The sequence below is a fragment of the Nanorana parkeri genome, unplaced genomic scaffold (genome assembly GCF_000935625.1).
Source record: "Nanorana parkeri isolate BGI_ZX_2015 unplaced genomic scaffold, ASM93562v1 scaffold1516, whole genome shotgun sequence".
NCBI lineage: Eukaryota > Metazoa > Chordata > Amphibia > Anura > Dicroglossidae > Nanorana > Nanorana parkeri.
In genome coordinates, this window is record NW_017307784.1 from 366,308 (window position 1) to 376,669 (window position 10,362).

General features: G+C 48.8%; 1 pseudogene; it reads right to left on the reverse strand.

Moving 5' to 3' along the window:
- Positions 1-9,579, reverse strand: part of LOC108798596 — a 52,888-nt pseudogene extending 43,309 nt beyond the window's left edge.
- Between the last annotated feature and the right edge of the window lie 783 nt (positions 9,580-10,362).

The following is a 10,362-nucleotide window of genomic DNA, read 5'->3' on the forward strand; positions in this document are numbered from 1 at the left end:
TACCTAAAATTGGCTTTCAGTGCGTTCCAGGGCGTTTACATGCATTTTTGAGGAGTTTGCATGCATTTGGTGTGTTCCAGAGGAGAAATAATAGGGCACGCTGCAGTTTTTCCACATGCTCTGGAACTGAACACTCTGGTGTGAACTAGACCCCAAAATATACCATTGGAATACATTGGATGCAGTTTTGATGCGTTCTGTAACTGTTCTGCATCTGCTCTGCACTTGGTGTGAACTAGTCCTTATGGAAATTCAATATAGAAATACAGATTTATTTTTAGTTTTTGACCATAGATACCCTAAAAAATGACCAGGTAGACTGGGTATATATGCGCTATGGCTGGATGCATGGGCGCAGTATACAGTCACTTAGGTACAGGGGAGTCTGCCGAGTCACACAGATAACATGTGCCATTGATAAAGCCAATGAAAAGCTAGGACTGTTATTAAAATTGACCTTTCCATTTCAATAAAAACCCTTATCTGCACATATTCACATTTCTCTTTCCTGCCATCATAGCAATAGTACTTCACTGCGACATGGGGATTTACCACAATTCTCATTCTCTTCTACTTGCTTTCTGCTTCTCCCCGAAAACCTGCACAGGGCATGGTGCCCAAGCATCCCCAGCTATACACCTAAACATTAAAGTACTGTACACCTAAATGCATGCTGGAAACTAAATGTCGATCGTGTGATTTCATTAAAGGCAAATCCTCCTACTGAGCACCGACTCTAAAGAGAACCTGTCTTCACAATAAATGAAAAACTGTGGCGGGTGTCAAGTGCAGACACCTACAACAACTGTGGAAGCAATGTATAAGAAATTCAAAAAGATGAAGCACAGGAGAAATAAAAAACAGAAAATTATATACAAATAACATATATAAGATAGGGATGCACCGAAATTAAATTTGTAGACCATAACGGAAAATGAAATTTCAGGTTGAAACCGAAAATACTTTTTTTCCCCCCAACCTTTTATTAAATTTTGTGATTTTCTTTATTTTTTTTACTGCCAGGGGCTTTGGGGAAATATCAGGGATATAAAACAGACTCCTGATATTTCCCTATTCACAGAGTCCTCTTTTTCTACAGTGCCAGCACTCAATAAACAGGAAGCTCTCAGTACAGAGGCTTCCTGTTCATTCACATTCTGGAGATAGTAAATATTTACTATCAACCCAGTCATGAACAGACAGGAAGCCTCTGTACTGAGCTGCTTCCTGTTCATTCATAAAGTGAGCAGATAGGAAATATTTACTAAGTCCACAATCATGAATGAATGGGAAGTGACATATAGCACTTCCTGTTCACTCATAACTGGGGACATTGTAATCTTATCATGTCCTCAGTTATTTACAAGCACTGAGCGATCAGTGTTTGTGCTCTGCTCTCCATCCTGACTGCTCCGCTCGCCTGTCACTGGAGCTAAGCTTTCCTCCCAGCAATGCCCCGCTTGGCATCCTGACAGCTTCCCTCCTCCCTGCTGGGCGCCAGCAGCTAGATCAGCTCTGTGTCTCCTCTGATCCCTGCTGCCTCTGCCAACACAGTTGGGGGAGAGCGGCGGTGATCGGATGGGACACAGACCGAAGCTTGCAGCCGTCGCCTAGCTGGGGATTTTTTATCACATGTTCTGCCTGGGGAAGGGGATCCTGCGAGACCCCGAAACGTTGCACGAGTGTAATATGCTGCATTTAGGTCAATAAAAAGACGCATTTGATCAGCATTTGGAGTGCCAATGTCCCTATCTCTATTTAGAAGCTGGGGAGGCATCGCATTTTCAGAGGATTTTTGGTAAATTCTTCGGCAGCTAAAATTTTGGTGCATCCCTAATATAAATATATATTAGAATAAAATACAAATAGAATACAGGAAACATAGAAAGAAAAAGGAGAAACGAGGTACGCAAAACTCGCAGCCCCGCAGACCGCATTACGCTATCAAAATGAGAGCAAGGAGGAGAGGTCTAAATTCAAATGTCGGAAATATTCCAACCAGGGGGACCACGTTTTAGCAGTTTTTTTATTATTATTAATAAGTGGAATTGTCCAGCTCATCATTTGCAAACAGGAAACATGTAAAACATTTGCTAGAAATAAAAAATGTAAATACATTTTGCTAATAATACTAAAGGAGATTGTTTTTCCCTTCAACCAGCACAACCAGTGCTCTCCTTTCAGCTCTCTGGAAGATATTGGATGCAGATTTTGTACATTTTCCGATAAATACATTTAATACTTTAGTGGTTTCCAGTGGCAGATGGGATCACAGCGCGCGTCTCCAGTCTGTACATTGCTGGAACAGCTGTGGTTACTTTACATGCGGGTCACTCGGAACCATTCACTGTCATTCCAATTATTCTGCTGTGATAGGGATGTCAGGGGTCACCAGACTGGACCGGAGGGAATCATTGCTACTTTGTATCTCTGCACGTTCCCAACACCATTCCGTATAAAAACAACGGGTGGAGAAGACATTGTACGGCATCCAGAATGTTCTATATAGTATTCTAGGCTAGCGGCGGCGAACCTATGGCACGCGCGTCAGAGTGGGTGCGCGGGGCCCCCTCTGCTGGCACGCAGGCCCAGGTCCGCATTACCAAAGGGACGCAGCTCCAGCGATAGCGGTGACACACAGCACCGACCATTCCCAGCACACAGCCACTGCTCGGCCCAAAAGATAGGATGAGGAGAAGCAGAACCCGGAATGCCCTGATTGGCTGAGCGGAGATAGCTGTGTGTGCTGATTCGCTAAGCGTCCTGTCAGTCAACAGTAGGAAGGAGTATAGGATTTCTTGTGTGCATGTGATCAGGCAGCATGGAACGCTGAGGGAGCAGCATACACAAAAGGGCAGAGAGCTGGTATAATGTCGCTCGTGCAGTGTTACGGGGGGGGGGGTGATGTCACTGAAGTTGGATGTAAACCCGCACATTTAGTGTACCAAAGTCTAAAATGTGAAACAATTTGTGCTGTTTTAAATATAATTCTAGTTTTCACCTTTTTGCTTTGCCTTGTTGTATCCCTTTGCTGCTGATCCCCTGCAGCCCCTTGGCAGCTGTTTCCTATCTGCATTCATGCACTCTGGCCAGTATTGCTGCACAGCTCCCCTGAGTGACCACACGGCGCCCCTAAGAGCTGCACAGGCCCCCTGGGAGCCCACACAGCCCCGCAGAGAGCCACACAGCCCCCCCTGAGAGCCCGCACAGCCCCCCAGAGAGCCCAAACAGACCACCTGAGAGCCCACCTGAAAACCCTTATAGACCACCCGAGAGCTGCACAGCCCCCCAGAGAGCCCATACATACCACCTGAGAGACCACAGAGCCCACCCAAAAGCCATAATAGACCACCTGAGAGCTGCACAGCTCCCCTGAGAGTCTGTACAGACCACCAGAGGCCCTGCAGAGCCAACCTGAGAGCCGCACAGCCCCCTGAGAGCCCGTACAGACAACCTCAGAACTGCAGAGCCCCCCTGAGAGTATTCAGGTCTAATTGAAGGGTTGGCATTTTGAGATGCATAAGTTGGTTTAGTGATCCAGTTTTGGCACTCAGGCTCAAAAAGGTTCGCCATCATTGTTCTAGGTGCTCCTTCAACTAATGGAAGGTGTGTTACTGGAGATTTAGAGAAACAAAAGCTACAGATGGGACATCTTAGTGTAAACCCGTGTCCAGGATACGGACATTGATGTATTTACATATTATTGACCACCAGTTCATGAGCTTGGAAAAAAGACTCTCAGACCTCTGCAGCTGGAGGCACTCTGGAACAATTCATCCTCACAGGTCACAGCGGAAGCACTGAACTCATCCAAGTAATTCTCAGTAATGGCTTACTCGCTTGATTTTTGTCCAAATCCTGGCGACTCGCCCAAAATTCGAGCATGGTTTGGCCCTGCTGACACCTATTCTCTGCTATTTCCCCACCACCACCACCTTCATTCCCATACCACCAATCAACTTTTGTCAAAGGAGCCGGTCCTAAAAATCTCATCTACTAACTGACTGCAGCCAATCAGCAGCATTTACCGTTTGGGTATTCTGACAGAATACAATAACCTGGTGGACGGATTTTCACTTCCACACTGTTTAGTATGGATGGGGGAATTGAGTGATAAAACAAATGGCCAGCGTGCCAGTTCAGCTGCTCCCTCCTCCTTGGAAAGACAGCTGAGAGAGGGAGCAGGGCGAGCTGGAAAGTCTCTACTGGGAGGGGAAGCTGCGGAGTCACAATTGGGAGAGGGAGCAGGGCGAGCCGGAAAGTCTCTACTGGGAGGGGAAGCTGCGGAGTCACAATTGGGAGAGGGAGCAGGGCGAGCCGGAAAGTCTCTACTGGGAGGGGAAGCTGCGGAGTCACAATTGGGAGAGGGAGCAGGGCGAGCCGGAAAGTCTCTACTGGGAGGGGAAGCTGCGGAGTCACAATTGGGAGAGGGAGCAGGGCGAGCCGGAAAGTCTCTACTGGGAGGGGAAGCTGCGGAGTCACAATTGGGAGAGGGAGCAGGGCGAGCCGGAAAGTCTCTACTGGGAGGGGAAGCTGCGGAGTCACAATTGGGAGAGGGAGCAGGGCGAGCCGGAAAGTCTCTACTGGGAGGGGAAGCTGCGGAGTCACAATTGGGAGAGGGAGCAGGGCGAGCCGGAAAGTCTCTACTGGGAGGGGAAGCTGCGGAGTCACAATTGGGAGAGGGAGCAGGGCGAGCCGGAAAGTCTCTACTGGGAGGGGAAGCTGCGGAGTCACAATTGGGAGAGGGAGCAGGGCGAGCCGGAAAGTCTCTACTGGGAGGGGAAGCTGCGGAGTCACAATTGGGAGAGGGAGCAGGGCGAGCCGGAAAGTCTCTACTGGGAGGGGAAGCTGCGGAGTCACAATTGGGAGAGGGAGCAGGGCGAGCCGGAAAGTCTCTACTGGGAGGGGAAGCTGCGGAGTCACAATTGGGAGAGGGAGCAGGGCGAGCCGGAAAGTCTCTACTGGGAGGGGAAGCTGCGGAGTCACAATTGGGAGAGGGAGCAGGGCGAGCCGGAAAGTCTCTACTGGGAGGGGAAGCTGCGGAGTCACAATTGGGAGAGGGAGCAGGGCGAGCCGGAAAGTCTCTACTGGGAGGGGAAGCTGCGGAGTCACAATTGGGAGAGGGAGCAGGGCGAGCCGGAAAGTCTCTACTGGGAGGGGAAGCTGCGGAGTCACAATTGGGAGAGGGAGCAGGGCGAGCCGGAAAGTCTCTACTGGGAGGGGAAGCTGCGGAGTCACAATTGGGAGAGGGAGCAGGGCGAGCCGGAAAGTCTCTACTGGGAGGGGAAGCTGAGGAGTCACAATTGGGAGAGGGAGCAGGGCGGGCCGAAGAGTCACTACTGAAAGGAGAAGCAGGGTTAGCTAAGCCACTAAAAGAATGACATGACTGACTTTAGTGCTTTTGCTGTGAACTTTGGAGGATCAGAGCTCAGATTCAAATGCTCCCCAATTTCAGAGCCCCAGTCCACACAGCAGCAGTGTTCTATTCTGTGTTGCTGTGTGCTGTAGTGCACATAAAAAAACAGAAAGACTGCTTGCCTGGGTAGACAGTTTTTCATTCACTTCCATGATCCAGGAGCTGTCCATGCCCCATGCTAAAAACTAACAGGACTGGAAACTAGAGAGGCAATGATACTAGTGTTGGTATCGATGCCGATACAGAGTATTTGATGGAGTACAAGTATTCACCCAAATGCTCCGATACCTTCCCCGATACCGGAACTTCCAGTCAGAAATTTCCTCTGACCGGCAGTGCCACGAGGGAACATGGGGCCAGCTTCCCAGCCACGAGGGAAGCCGCGCAGTGGGTCATGACCCGCCTCCCGGCTTCCAGATACCCTGTTACCCCCGAAAATAAGACCTACCCCAAAAATAAGACCTAGTGCTATTTTTGGGAATAATGGAAAATAAGACCCAGTACTATTTTTGGGAATTGCTAAAATATAAGACCTACCCTGAAAATAAGACCTAGTTGTGACCATTCCCAGGGCCGGTGGTGGCATAAGGGGGAACTTGAAGAGCCGCGGGAGAGAATCAGCGGTGCCAACGAAGCCAGCGCTAGAGGAAGCAAGGCGGCAGCGGAGGGAGCAGAGCCGCATACGCCGATGCCTCCTCTATAGCACCGGCTCCTTTCACAGGCGGAGTGATACCAAATGCACTCCGCCTGTGAGGAATGATAGTGAAAGCGCACTTTGCTCATTCTGGCCAGCGATTGGTTAGCAAATTGCTCTTGGAAAGGTATGGCACCCCTGATCGCCCTGATCACCATATTTATGTACATTAATACATGTAGACTGTTGTACATGAATAAGTGTGGATTGTTGTAAATAAAAAAAATAAAAATAAGACCTACCCCGAAAATAAGACCTAGTGTGTTTTTTTGAGCCCCAAAAAATATAAGACAGTGTCTCATTTTCGGGGAAACACGGTAGGCTAGGAAGCCAGATTCACTTGTTGCTAGGCAGCCTGGCTTCCTGACCGATCAGGAATCCGGGAGGACGGTCATGATGTGCCGCCCGGCTTCCTGATTGGCCAGGAAGCCAGGCTGCCTCGCAGTGTCGTGAGGGAACATGAAGCCGGTGTTCTTTCGATAGAACACTGGCTTCCCAGGCAATCTGGGCCCATGATACCTCGAGATTCCGTATCGGTATTTGGTATCGGTGAGTACCGAAAAATAAAAACAACAGTACTTGTACTCAATACCACAAAAACGCTATTGGTGCATCCCTACTGGAAACCAATGTACAGACTTACTACTGGAGGCCTAGAGCAAAACACACAAAAACACAAGTTCAGCTGACAAAATAATCCTGACCTTCAATACGAGTGAACACAAAAACAGTGGATATATTATGCAGTAAGTGCACCATACCTGGCACGAGCAGCTTCCACCGCAAGCCCCAGAAGGTTCCCCTTTCCTGTAGCAGCACATTCAGTTATGGCGGCCAGACACCCCTCCGCAGCAGCACCGTCTCTGCTGGATTTCACCTATGAGAGACACAGGACAATCACTACATTATAGTAAAATCTGTCTCATGTATAGTTAGCGGCTTCCACTGCTTTTCTCGTACAGCTGGGGTCAACAGTCTTACAATTACAGACCCGAATGGATTGGCCAAAATGTCCCCATATCCCCTTCTCCCAATCATCAGTCCTATGAAAGTCATTGTGCACCCAGGACTCGAAAATCCCCAAAAGGAAGACGGCACATGGTATTTGGTAACTATAATCAAATTTACATATAATAATTAAGTTTCTTTTTGGCCAATTTAATCTGGTGATCATCCTTGATCAACCCCAAAAAGGGGAACTGGCTTCTCGCTCCACTATTTCTCAGTGGCTCGGACAAGTCATGTGACCACACAACATCCCTTCGGGGGTCTTCTTTGCCATGTGGGCTGCTCTATGGCAAATTGGCAGAGTATTAGGTCACACTCAGCCATGTGCTAGGTGGGGAGGGTGACTGGCTATACTGACTATGGTAGGTACCGGCACACCATGCAACGGCACTTGTCCAAGAAGGATACCCAAACTGACCATGCTAGAATGGATATGGAGGACCACCATAGGACAGGACCTCTTTTCTATAACATAAGAGGAGGGATTCTGTAATCATCAGAGAGAACTGGAAACAATGTGACTGATACGAATGTAGCACAGGAAGTGATCCGCTCACAAGATTTCTGGCAGGATCAACAGTTATTTTCTTGCACTTATTGAACGGATAGAACAAAACGCTTTCAACGGACCAAAGGAAGGAATTAGAAGTTAATTGTTCGGGTTTACATACACTTGAATTCCCTCTAAGAGAGATGTGTGTATTGTTACTCCCTTGCATTGTCAACTGGTTAGAGCAGAAATGTCAGTCCAGTGTCAAGCTTTGAAAGAGAACTATGGGGGTCAGGGCTTTTCCCCATAGTTCTCTTAAGGGTCACTGGAGGACATAAACTAGCGTCCTCCCGTCACCCAAAGATCAGTATATCGCGATCTATATACTGAGAGCGCCTCAGCCAGGATGGATCCCGGCAATGCTGTCGAGATCCACCCAGCTGTGTGAATGACAGCGGGCTCTACCTGTCTAGGGGCAGAGCCAGCTGTACCTGCCCCCTTCCCCGTCCGTTCCTCCAGGCAGCGCTGGAGGATTGGAGAGTGGGGGTGGAGGAATCCCTGCGGGGAGAGCGGTGACTGATAATCACGGCTCTCTGCAGGGAGATGATCGAGAAGTGAGCGAGCGCCGGTATGTGTTCGCTCACTTCCCGATCTATAGAGCCGACCTGTCACAGTTTCATTGTCACACGTCGGCTCGAACTATGAGGTTGAGTGGAAATCCCTCGCCTCATAGTTGTCCTTTAAGTCCCCCATGGAGGCTGCCCCCTGCCTCAGCTCAAGGAAGGGCTCCTCCTGCACATTCTTAAGCACCCTCCCAGCATTTCCCGACCCAAACCTAGGATTCCAAACCCAAGGCACTGCAGCACTTCATGTCATCGACCCCCATCATAGAACAAATCAACAGCCATTGGTAAACATTGCCAGAGTGCTTACAATGGTCACCTTTTAATCACATGCTTTGAACCTTTAAAAAAAAGAAATACAAATTAGTTGATACAGATGACACATTTATTGAGTTCTCCCATGTCTTCCTTAAAATAAGAACTCCAGGCAATCAAAAAATTAACCCTTGCAATGTGGCTACCCCCACACTGCAAGGGTTAACTTCTTGTTTTGGTCTACAGGCTAAAATAAAGATATACTCACCGGTTCCTCGGTCCCACTTGGCTGCTAGACCTGGCCCCACAGCCTCTTCTCCCATGGGCTCCGGCGGTCTAAAGACCGGTGACATCACCACGTCGAATGCAACCGGATTCGACATGAGGACACCAAGGGACATACCACCACCAGAGAGATGGAGGAGAGAAGTGAGTGGTCACAACCGCAGGACCAAGGATCAGGTGAATGTTTCTTCTTTATTTTAGCCCCTAGACCAAAACAACCAGCTAACCCTGCAGTGTGAGGGGAGCCCCACTGCAAGGGTTAACTTTTCGCTTGCCAAAGATATTGGCGGACTCAATAAACTTGGCAGATACAGTATCAAGTTATTTTTATTTTTTAAGGAAGATTCAAACCATGTACGCTCTGGGGACTCACAAATATTATGTTAGGAATCTGTTTCTGTGCATCTCTGGGATATGTTATTTGAAAAGTTTAAAATAAAAAATGTAGAAAATAAAATGCTGCAACCTGTTAACCCCTTGCAGTGATAGGGCTCAAGCTTCTTATTTTCTATGGGCCCAAAGATCAGTAAACTTGTGCTGCCTTCAGAGCCACAAAATTAAATAAATGCATATGGACCATATCTTTTGCACACTTTGACATTCATACAGAGTATAGCGCAAATGCACTCTTCTGGCGCTGTCTGCATCCTTACAACAAAGGGCGCTAGGCGACTCCTTGTATTGCTAGAATACAGGCAGAAACTTCCTGCTTAGTGTCCTTCATTGTTAGGATGCAGGCGGCTCCTTCCTGCTTAGTGTCCTTCCTTGTTAGGATGCAGGCGGCTCCTTCCTGCTTAGTGTCTTTCATTGTTAGGATGCGGCGGCTCCTTCCTGCTTAGTGTCCTTCATTGTTAGGATGCAGGCGGCTCCTTCCTGCTTAGTGTCCTTCATTGTTAGGATGCAGGCGGCTCCTTCCTGCTTAGTGTCCTTCGTTGTTAGGATGCAGGCGGCTCCTTCCTGCTTAGTGTCCTTCCATGTTAGGATGCAGGCAGCTCCTTCCTGCTTAGCGTCCTTCATTGTTAGGATGCAGGCGACTCCTTCCTGCTTAGTGTCCTTCGTTGTTAGGGTGCAGGCGGCTCCTTCCTGCTTAGTGTCTTTCATTGTTAGGATGCAGGCGGCTCATTCCTGCTTAGTGTCCTTCATTGTTAGGATGCAGGCGGCTCCTTCCTGCTTAGTGCCCTTTGTTGTAAGGATGCAGGCAGCTCCTTCCTGCTTAGTGCCCTTCGTTGTTAGGATGCAGACGGCTCCTTCCTGCTTAGTGTCCTTCATCATTAGGATGCAGGTGGCTCATTCCTGCTTAGTGTCCTTCCTTGTTAGGATGCAGGTGGCTCCTTCCTGCTTAGTGTCCTTCGTTGTTAGGATGCAGGCGGCTCCTTCCTGCTTAGTGTCCTTCATCCTTAGGATGTAGGCGGCTCGTTCCTGCTTAGTGTCCTTCATCATTAGGATGCAGGTGGCTCATTCCTGCTTAGTGTCCTTCCTTGTTAGGATGCAGGTGGCTCCTTCCTGCTTAGTGTCCTTCGTTGTTAGGATGCAGGCGGCTCCTTCCTGCTTAGTGTCCTTCATCATTAGGATGCAGGCGGCTCGTTCCTGC